This window comes from Salvelinus namaycush, unplaced genomic scaffold (assembly GCF_016432855.1).
Source record: "Salvelinus namaycush isolate Seneca unplaced genomic scaffold, SaNama_1.0 Scaffold71, whole genome shotgun sequence".
Taxonomy (NCBI): Eukaryota; Metazoa; Chordata; class Actinopteri; order Salmoniformes; family Salmonidae; genus Salvelinus; species Salvelinus namaycush.
In genome coordinates, this window is record NW_024061431.1 from 331731 (window position 1) to 343157 (window position 11427).

An 11427-nucleotide genomic window follows, 5' to 3' on the forward strand; every position below is an offset into this window, starting at 1 on the left:
TCAGAGAAGTGCTGAAATAGAATCAGTCTTTCCTTTCAGATCATAATTAGATGGACACGGGATCTGATCCTAGAACATCACTATTACTCTAAGATGCTTTATGAGCCCAGGTCAGATCACAAAGTCAGGAAAAACTCCTGGCCCTACTTGTGCTAATCCCCCTGAAATTGTGTCCTGCTCTATTTTGTAGAACATAGAGTCGCGTCTGAAAGTGTCCTTGCCCAGCGACCTGGGAGCAGCACTGACCGACGGGGTCGTCCTCTGCCATCTGGCAAATTATGTGCGGCCACGATCCGTACCCAGCATCCATGTGCCTCCCCTGCTGTGGTGAGTGTTTGTGTGTGCACTTTATGCGTGTGCTGTGCGTGCATACCATACGTGCATTAGTGAGATGTCAGTTTTAGAATGAATTTAGTCAGTCAGGAACACTACACTTCAAGCATATCAATACAACAATGCTCCTTTTTACTTTGCCATACATTTGCATTTGGGTTATGATCAGACACTGCTTATGTCCCAAATTGCACCCTATTCCCTACATAGTGCACTACTGTGACCGTAGGCCCTGGTCAAAAGTAGTGCACTATACAGGTAATAGGGTGCCATTTGAGACAAGCCAATGTCGTTGTGCTTATCGTTGTCTCTGTCCATCAAGCCCAAACTGACGATGGCCAAGTGTCGGCGGAACGTGGAGAACTTTCTGGAGGCGTGTCGCAGGATCGGGGTTCCACAGGTAAGACCTTCACACTAGTTGAATAAAGGACTGGTATACAACTCACTAGTCCTCATGCTAAAACGTCTGTGTGTTTGTGATGGGTTAGAAAAAGCATGTGATACAAGAGAACCTGTACTGACGGACTGTTCTTCAGATTTTAATTTGCTAGTAGCAGACGGTGACATCACCAATGTAATTAAATACCTAAAGGCTACTGTCAGTGCAGGTTTTTCTCTTCTGTCATAAGATTTCTTCCCTCTACTACTCTGCTTTTTGTATCAACACTAAAGTTTAGCCTAGTTCTCTGTCCCTGCTCTTTTTATCAGCTGACTCCAGGTAACTCAACTGGCAACCTGCAGAGCTTTTGTAAACTTGACTTGGAGAGCCGCTTGCCTGTTACTAACAGTAGCTTTCTCTTTCTGCTCCTCCGCTCTTCTTCCTTTTAACCGTAACACTTCCCCCTCAAACTCATCTTCCATCTGTCCGTCCAAACACACAACTCCCCTATCTATGTAATTGTATCCTTTGCCTGCCCATTCTCTCCCCTGCTTCATCGCCCATGGGACAGGAGAGGCTGTGCACAGTGGAGGAGGTTCTGGATGGCCGGGGAGGCTGTGTTTACTGGACGCTGGGGGTCCTGCTTTCCATGGCTCCTCCCCCCCTCCTAATGCCTTCTCCCCTGGCCCAGCTGGCAGGCTTCGCCCTCTTCTATCTGTCCACCATGTCTGTGCTGTGTGCCCTGTACTGCAACCTGGTGCCCCACCTCTGAACTGTCTGTCTGGACCACACAACCCCTTCCTCACCTTACCCAACTGGCTCTCCACCACTCGTACACACACATGCGCGCTCACACACCACTCGCACTCCTACGCGCTTCTCATTTCATATTGCGCCGACTCCCATCACCACAGCGGTATCCATTCAGACGCAGCAGAACTCGACAAGGGAAAAACGCAAGAATGAGAGTGGACCTCTCTGTCCCACTCTACCATAACAAAGAGGAGCGCTCGCCACTGCCTGGTTTGCCATCCACTGAAAAGGGAACAACTCCATATGCCAAAAGCCATATAGTAGGTTTTATATTTTGTTGTTCCAGTTGTTTGTTGGGGAAGGTTACTTGCTTCCACTCAAGGAGTGGCGAGGTGGACCTTCAATGCTCCCTCGTTACCCTTCTGTGATGTACTGGCACTGCCCCCATTGAGAGAGACAGCGAGACCCGGAGGTTGCTATGTTGTCAATGAGCTGTCTGCTACTGTACCTACCTACTGAACCTCCTTCTGTGCCTTAAGTTTGTCCGCCTGCCGACGTGTGTGCGTGTGTTTTTTAGATGGAACCTTCCCACCCGAAAGCGCTTCCATTGCACAGATAACATCAAAGTAGGAGTGCTTGTCATATGTAGCCTACGTGCTTCCTCCTCCCCGACTGCCTCTGAGAAGAAACAACCACGAGTAATCTGACCATTCAACGCCCTATCGCTTCTCTTCTTTCCTGACTCGAACACGGCTTCGCCTTAGCTGCAAAGTCAGTCGGACGTTTTTGCCTAATCAAGAAGAGAGCAGGTAGCCGAGGGTAATTTGTAAGCCTTTGAGTCCTTGCTGACGCACAATCAAGTATCCTACAGGCACCTTTTTCTCCTTGACTGTCTGTGATCGAGCCCCCCTCTGTCCTAACGCTCATTTTGTGGCTCCGGGGTGATGTTACCCCTAGGTACAGATCTAGGATCTGCTTCCCCAATCCTAACCTAACCTTCCCCTTCCCCAATCCTAACCTGAAATGCTCAAATCAACCTACATTTTACATGTCGACATTAGGTAACGTTGTTGAACGTGATGTTATGAAAATGCTTTTAAAACATATGATAGGTTTTGGAGCACCTAGCACAAGCTTGGAAAGATGTGGCCACAGCCATATTGAAAAAAACGTCATGGGAATGGTAGAGCGTCCGCACCGAACTGTACGCATGGCTTTTTGTTCAAGAAGTGAATAAACGAAAAGCTAAAACTACCAATTTGAGATGGAACAACAATAAAATAATAACAATCATGTTAACAAGCCTGTATTGTCCTGTCAAAAAATCCACTTGCATAAGTTTTGAGCTTAGTCAGATGTAGGCTATATAATTGTAATTTTCACATGGGCAGGGGCATCGGATCTACTGTTTCCCGACATTAGTAAGGAGCTAAATACATGACGTCCACAATAGCAAAGCAGTTAGCTAGCATTGAATAAACTTGTATAGTCCAGTCAATAACCCAATTGCACATGTGTTTGTGTTCATTCAGCGAGCAAGGTCTAGCTGTGTGAGGCATTACAGTAGTTTAGACGGGCATCGATCGTACTGTTAGCCATCAAGCTAGCTAAGAGCAAAAAGCTTAGCAAACCGCATGGTAGTGCCCACAACAATAGTCACTTTTGTAGGCACATGGTGTACACTATGCATAAAACAGTATTCAATATGGTTTGCAGTGAGGGACTTCAGATGTGCCAAACCTAAGCGAGGCTAGCTGGGCTAGAAACAGCTGACTAGTAAAACAAGTATTCAGTTAATGCAAGCTAACGTTAGCTACAGACATGTAGGTTGTTAAATGTCCACTCCTATTAAATCAATTGCAGCTAGTAGTCAGACTTACCACACGATGCTGCCAGTATCCATAGTAAAATTCTGCACTGTCGCAAGCTGTTCTGATAACATCGCTAGCTAACTAACAAAATATCCATCAATGATAGCTGAGCTTGGAGTGGTTTTGGTCTTACTACCTAGCTATGATAGCCCAACTTGCACAAGTTCATTTTTTACTTAACTATGTAAGTCAGTTAAGAACAAGTTCTTATTTACAATGACTGCCTACCAAGAGGCAAAATACCTCCTGTGAGAATGGGGGCTAAAAAATTATAATGTAGGACAAAACACACATCACAACGAAAGAGACAACTACACAACATGACAGAAACACATGACAGCACAACATAGTAGCAACACATCATGACAACATCGCCACATGGTAGCAGCACAAACATGGTAGATAACAATAGATCGTGTTAAGCAACCACAAGTGTCAGTAAGAGTGTCCATGATTGAGTCTTTGAATGTTGAGATTGAGATAAAACTGTCCAGTTTGAGTGTTTGTTGCAGCTCGTTTCCAGTCGCTAGCTGCAGCGAACTGAAAAGACGAGCGGCCCAGGGATGTGTGTAATTTGGGGACCTTTAACAGAATAGGACTGGCAGAACGGGTGGAGTATGTGGAAGATGAGTGTTGCAGTAGGCATCTCAGATAGGGGGAGTGATGCCTAAGAGGGTTTTATAAATAAGCATCAACCAGTGGGTCTTGCGCTGGGTATACTGAGATGGGAGTATAGAGTGCAAGGATGTGTCCTATAAGGAGCATTGGTGGCAAATCTGATGGCCGAATGGTAAAGCACATCTAGCCACTCGAGAGCACCCTTACCTGCTGATCTATAAATTACGTCTTTGTAATGTAGCATGGGTAGGATGGTCATCTGAATTAAGGTTAGTTTGGCTGCTGGGGTGAAAGAGGAGTGATTACGATAGAAAAAAACAACTCTAGATTTTACCTTAGCCTGCAGCTTGGATATGTGCTGAGAGAATGACAGTGTACTGTCTAGCCATACTCCCAAATACAATTTATAGACATGTCTGGAAGCCACTCAAGTTCACACGGCACGCAGTAGTCAATGAGGCAATTTTCTAATGTTTTTTTTTGTACTGGTTTAAGGGTTTGAACTTGCTTCTTTATCACATTTGGTTATCAAAAGCCCTTTTAACTTACTACAATGTTTCACTTTGTCTTTAACCTTTAGTAGGTAAAATGCTAAACTGACCCAAGATCAGTGTAGGGGCAACTTCACTCTACCCCCATTTTGTGTCTCTGGTGTGTGATGAATGTGTTTAACACTAGCCTGGTTCCAGATGCGTTTGTGCGGGTAAGATGGCACAAACAGATCTGGGACCAGTCTATGTAGGCACAAGCTGTGGTAACAATCAGCCCCAGGATATGGCAGGACTACAGTGCCTTCCGAAAGTTTTCACACCCCTTAACTTTTTCCACATTTTGTCACAAAAACTTATTGATTTCAGCGTTAAATTTTTAATTAAAAACATAATTCCACTTTAACATTATGGGGTATTGTGTGTGTTCCAACAAAATGTGGAAAAAGTCAAGAGGTGTGAATACTTTCTGAAGGCACTGTATATCGCAATGAGTGCTCTTATACCGTTCTATACGAAGACAAAGCACATATTTTGTGAGACAGAGTGAATCTGTGGTTTGTTCCAAATAGGACCCTATTCTTTATAGTGCACTACTTTTAATCCGATTCCTATGTGCCCCCTGGTTAGAAGTAGTGCACTCAATAGGGAATAGGGTGCCATTCGGGGGACGCAGGCTGTGTGTGTAGTTTGTTGTTGGTCTATGCTGAATGACAAGGAGTAATGTCTCCTCTGGCTCTGAAGAGCGGTGTGTATGTTCTCTCTGTCAGTGGTCTGTTTGCTTCCAGTGTGTGTAACCACGTGTCTATCTCTCCTGTGTCTTCTGTTGTTGACCTTTCAACTCTTTCCCAGAGCTCCTCCTTTCACAATAAAATGAACCAAATATTTGGTGTGACTTCCTTCCTCTTTGCCGCCTGTCTTCTCTCCTCGCTACTTCTGCTTGTGTTCAGCTTGTTCTCTCTCTCTCCTGCTCCCTCCATATTTGCTCCTGTGGGATATGTTGTTCAGTGGGTGTCTCAGTTCACAAGTCCCTACTTATTGTAACCCTGTGCCTGTGTTTGCACACCTGCTCCCTGCTCCGCTTCCATGCTCTCCTAAAGGTCATGCCGTTTGGATCCCATTCACCTCCTTTTCCATCTTATGTTGAGTTTGTCTTTCCATTTGTGTTGATTTCTGTTATCTTTTGGTAGTTTGTTATTATTTACCCATCCATTGACATACCCTTTTTTGTTCTCCCGTTTTCCCTCCTCCCTTTGTTGTCTGTGTGCGTGTGCTCTTCATCTGGCCTCAGACCCAGCTGTGCCTGCCCCTCCACATCCTGGAGGAGAGAGGGCTCCCCCTGGTGGCCGGGACGGTACGTGCGCTCCTGGAGCTGGCCCCGCCCAAATACACAACCTCCCCTGCCACCACCACTAACCCTCTGGCCATGTAGGGCAGCAGAGTTCCACACTCACTCATGGATGGACAGATACAGGACCCACCCTCTCGCTCTCCGAATGTACGTTATATGGCTTTCCCTCTCGACCACCCCCCACTTCCCCTCAACCCTAGACCCCCCCCCCCCCTCAACCATACAGGGTCACCCAGCCTTCCCAGACAGGTCTTCCCCAATGAAGAGAGAAGAGGGAGCACGAGTACGTCAAAGAAAGGGATGACTGTCTCTTCCTCTTGTGTCCTCACACAGACTGCTTACGACTTGCAGCCTCTAAAGACTGACGGACGAACAGATGGACAACCGAGATTGTCCCAGACAAACAGTCAGTTGGACGGCGAGTAAGAGTGGTTTTTTATTTTCTATTATTAGTCATTTGACTTCTCTCTCCATCCTCCTCTTATCTATGTTCAGTAGGGGTTGTTTTATTTTCTATTATTATTTCATCTTATTTTTCATATTCCTTTTACTTTCACATGTTAGATCCTTGCATGTCAGAGGGGTTGGGTGGGTGTATGGGGAAGGGTTAGGAGACTAGGAAGTTGTCAGTTGCATAAGTAACCTTTTAAGGTCATGTGCTACAAAGAGCAACAATAACGGTGGTGGTCTGTCATCATGGGAACATTGATGCTGCCAACACTTAAAATGGCTGTTATTAAATGAACCCGTCTTTTTTTGTTTTGTTATTGTGGTCAAATCACGAGCTGGCTGAATCAAAAACCGATGCTGGATTAGAGAGAGAGAGGGCGCTCCGGGAATCTACGCTTTATACTTTCTCAAAATGTGTACAAAACATTACGAACACCTTCCTAATATTCAGTTGCACCCCCAGAACAGCCTCAATTCGTCAGGGCCTAGACTCTACAAGGTGTCGAAAGCATTCTACAGGGATGCTGGCCCATGATGACTCCAATGCTTCCCACAGTTGTCAAGTTGGCTGGATGTCCTTTGGGTGGTGAACCTTTCTTGATACACACTGGAAACTGTAGAGTGTAAAAAAAACAGCAGAGTTGCAGTTCTTGACACAAACCGGTGAGCCTGGCATCTACTACCATACCCCGTTCAAAGGCACTTAAATATCTTCTTGCCCATTCACCCTCTGAATGGCACACATACAATCCATATCTCAATTGTCTCAAGTCTAAAAACTCCTTCTTTAACCTGTCTCCTCCCCTTCATCTACACTGATTTGAAGTGGATTTAATAAAGGATCAGCTTTCACCTGGTCAGTCGGTCATGGAAAAGGAGGTTTTCTTAATGTTTTGTACCCTCAGGGTCATTATACAGAAGTGGTGCAAACTGGGACAAAAAAAAAATCGCATTTGTATCCTATTTTTCCCCAACTTTCAGCACACGTCTTCCAACATATTTCAGGTGGACATATATACTACTCACACACTTTGTTTGTATTGCATATTTGAAATATTTATCTGAATTTACCTTACCCCCCCCCCCCCCCCAAAAAAAAAGTGTTATTAGAAAACACAGTGAAAAAGTTGCAATAAAGGAAGAACCATGCACAATAGTGATTATTTTGATTAACCTTCCATTATAGATTCATTGGAGAAATATTTTGCAAACCAAATTGACAAAATAACAGGCGTTTCGGTGGCAAGGGTGTCAATCATAGACATAAATGGAGGACTCCGATAGATATAACTCGTTTCAGTATAGACATTACCATTGAGGGCTTCCACTATTTAAAAGTAGTCAACTGTGTGGGGATTCCTATGGGTTTGGAAGTGATCAGCCAATGATCAGAGAGCATTGGCTTCTTCAAATTGGGTTGCCTATTGTTTGTAAACCAAAGAGTAAGGTAATATCCAGAAGCCAAGACCAAGATTTCTACCAGGACTTTGTTGGTCCCAAGATCCAGACCCAGTGAGTTGAGACCATGACAAGTTAAAGACCGAATGTGGTCTTGGGGGGGGGGGGACTCAGTCAGGCTTTCAATTTACTCCTGAACATTCTAGTAGTATAATGCACAAGGTGCAATTTTGAAAGTGGGTACATGGTGGTCCTCTGTAGCTCAGTTGGTAGATCATGGCGCATGCAACTTTAAAATGAAGATGGCCTCAATGGCACTGCCCGTGCTGTCACAGATGCCATAATGGCATAGATACAAAGATGAAACCTCTGTATATCTCCATGGTGTCAATTGTTTCGGTTGTGACTTTTTCAGTTTGACTTATTTTGAACATCAAATGAGGTTGGTGGCACCTTAATTTGGGAGGACGGGCTTGTTGCAATGGCTGGAGCGGAATGTATGGAATGGTATCAAACACATGGTTTGTTGCCATTCCATTTGCGCTGTTCCAGCCATTTATGAGCCGTCCTCCCCTCAGCAGCCTCCACTGGCTAACATATTGCTAGCTATCTTTAATTTCCACATCTTCTTACGTTACAGCCTTATTCTAAAACATACAATATTTTTTTCACCTCATCAATCTACACACAATACCCCATATTAACAACGCGGAAGCATTTTCTTTGTTTTAAAATGTATCTAAAAAAATATTTTTTAATGAAATATCTTATTTACGTAACTATTCAGATCTTTTGCTATGAGACTCGAAATTGAGCTCAGGTGCATCCTGTTTCCATTGATCATCCTTGAGCTGTTACTACAACTTCATTGGGCATGATTTGCAGAGGCACACACCTGTCTATATAAGCTCCAACAGTTGACAGTGCATGTTAGAGCAAAAACCAAGCCATGAGGTCGAAGAAATTGTCCGTAGGGGAAGGGTACCAAAAAATGTCTGCAGCATTGAAGGTCCCAAAAAACACAGTGGCCTCCATTATTCTTACGTTTGGAACCACCAAGTCTCTTCCTAGAGCTAGGAGGTGACCAAGAACCCAATGGTCATTCTGACAGAGCTCCCGAGTTCCTCTGTGGAGATGGGAGGACCTTCCAGAAGGACAACCATCTCTGCAGCACTCCACCAATCAGGCCTTTATGGTAGAGTGGCCAGACGGAAGCCACTCCTCAGTAAAATGTACTTGACAGCCCGCTTTGAGTTTACCCAAAGGCACCCAAAGGACTCTCAGACCATCAGAAACAAGATTCTCTGCTCTGATGAAACCAACTCTTTGGCCTGAATACCAAGTGTAACGTCTGGAGGAAACCTGGCACCATCACTAAGGTGAAAGATGGTGGTGGTGGCAGCATCATGCTGTGGGGACATTTTTCAGTGGCAGGGACTGGGAGACTAATCAGGATCGAGGGAAAGATGAACAGAGCAAAGTACAGAGATCCTTGATGAAAACCTGCTCCAGAACACTCAGGACCTCAGACTGGGGTGAAGGTTTACCTTCCAACAAGACAATGACCCTAAGCGCACAGCCAAGACAACGCAGGACTGGCTTCAGGACACGTCTCTGAATGTCCTTGAGGGGCCCAGCCAGAGCCTGGAATCTCTGGAGAGACTTGAAAATAGCTGTGCAGCGACGCTCTCCATCCAACCTGACAGAGCTTGAGAGGATCTGCAGAGAAGAATGGGAAGAAACTCCCCAAATATAGGTGTGCTAGGCTTGTAGAGTCAAGGCTGTAATCGCTGCAAAAGGTGCTTCAACAAAGTACGAACTAAAGGGCCTGAATACTTAGGTAAATGTGATATTTCCATTTTTGTATTTTTTATACATGTGCAAAAATGTTTTTAAAAAACTGTTTTTGCTTCGTCATTATAGGGTATTGTGTGTAGATTGATGAGTGGGAAAAAGTCATGGGGTCTGAATACTTTCTGAATGCACTGTATGTACATCCCAAAAGCGTACTTTACACATTTCTTGATATATGAGATGTTTGGTACTGACACTATTTAAAAATAGATTAAGATTTACCAACTTGCTCAAAAATTTTATCGGAAATGTTTGCAGATAGACTACTCACCATGTGGTCATGCTGGAGAGGGGTGCAATCCCAACACCTGGTGATATTTGTAGGAGTTGCTTAAGGCACAGTCTTTTATTGTGTGTGTTTAGTTAGTGATGTCAAAATGTGGGACAGCATTCTTTTTTTGGAAAGATGTTTAAAAATAAACAACTGCTTATTAGATCAGTATCTTTCAATATAATAGAACACCTCTCAAAAGAAATGTGTATAAACAATTACTTTGTACTATAATAATTTAACAATATATTTGGTATTGCCTTAGAACATATTGTGATGTATATAGATGTCCTAAGTTTGGAGACTTAGCTTTTTATTTTTTTTATATATATATATATATTTTTTTCGGGGTGGGATTGCAATTTGCACCGCTTCTGTAGAATCACCCATGTATAAAGCTGTAATTCATGTGTTTTTCCACAAGGAGTTGCGTTCTCGTGTAGCTACATGGATTGGACGATGTCCCTAAGCGCTGGGCCAGGGAAGTAAAATAAAAAGTACTATAAGAAAAGAAAACAGGCCTCTTAAAAGGTTAGTGTTACGAGTGGGATTGGTTCAAGCTGATCCTAGACCAGCGTTTACAGGCAACTTCTTCCTTGAGCACAGCTCAGTCAAGTCTCTAATCAAGGGTGTGTGTATGGGCAGGTTGACTGACAGCATATGGGCAGGTTGACTGACAGCATGACATCAAGGCCTGCAACTTTGCATTAGTATCTGTGTTTTTATCTTGCAGTAACGGTTATTTCTTATTGTAGTCCACTCTACTGATGAGCTGTTGGGGCCGGCCAGGTTCTGGGGCTAAGGCACTGGGGATAAACATACACTACCTTTTTTATTTTCTACAAACAAACGTTTCTTTTTTTCTTGTATTTTTTACAAACCACCTCATCACCTTCACATTTGAGTTCAACATGGAGAGTTGAGACCGTAGACAAGTAGTAGTGAATATGACAGTGTCTCCCTCATGCACAGAACTAATCTTTTTATCACTACATGTAGCCAAGTTTGTATGACATTCAAATGGATCTACAGATTTAACTATTGACAGTGTTCGAGACACCTTTCCAATTCTTCTCATGATCAAGTTGTTTTTGGTGAATTGTTCAAACACATCTTATAGACACAAATGTGGCTCTTGCTACACACACAGGTGTGCATATTGCTAATTTGGTCTGGCAGCGGTTACAGTAATCTGCCAGACCGGAACAGTATTTATTTGTCACTAGCGCTGTCCTTAGTGAACCCCATTGACAAGGTCGTGCTCATTAGGCACCAAACAGAAGAAAACACACTGAAACAGGGATTACCTGTACTTGTCCAATAAGAAACATTGCAGTTCAGTTGCATGCCCTAATGAACATGGCCCAGCTCTACATAGAGCAGTGTTACCCACAGAAAGTCAGGTTAACGGACTGACTCTTAGTTCTAATGAGGCAGACACAACCTCTCGTTCCCAGGGAGGGGGATGAGGGAGTGCTAGCCTTAGAGCTGACAATAATACTCTGGTGAAGATAGACCCAAGGACCACTGATTGATGGGGTCGGGGATCTTGTAGGCAGATTCCCAGCCTCCCTTTTCAGAACTCTTATCTAAAAGAAAGTTAAAATGGTAAAAACATACCTCTGATATATATTTTTCCTTTCAGAAGCTACGTAGGCTGC

The 11427-nt window shown here is 43.9% G+C and overlaps 1 long non-coding RNA gene across 1 annotated transcript; it reads left to right on the forward strand.

Annotated features, from left to right (window-relative positions):
* The first annotated feature begins 313 nt into the window (after positions 1–313).
* On the forward strand, positions 314–6548 carry LOC120042554. The gene is made up of 3 exons (XR_005476139.1): positions 314–327; positions 656–733; positions 5734–6548. It is a non-coding gene; the product is annotated as an uncharacterized LOC120042554 (long non-coding RNA).
* Positions 6549–11427: the final 4879 nt, after the last annotated feature.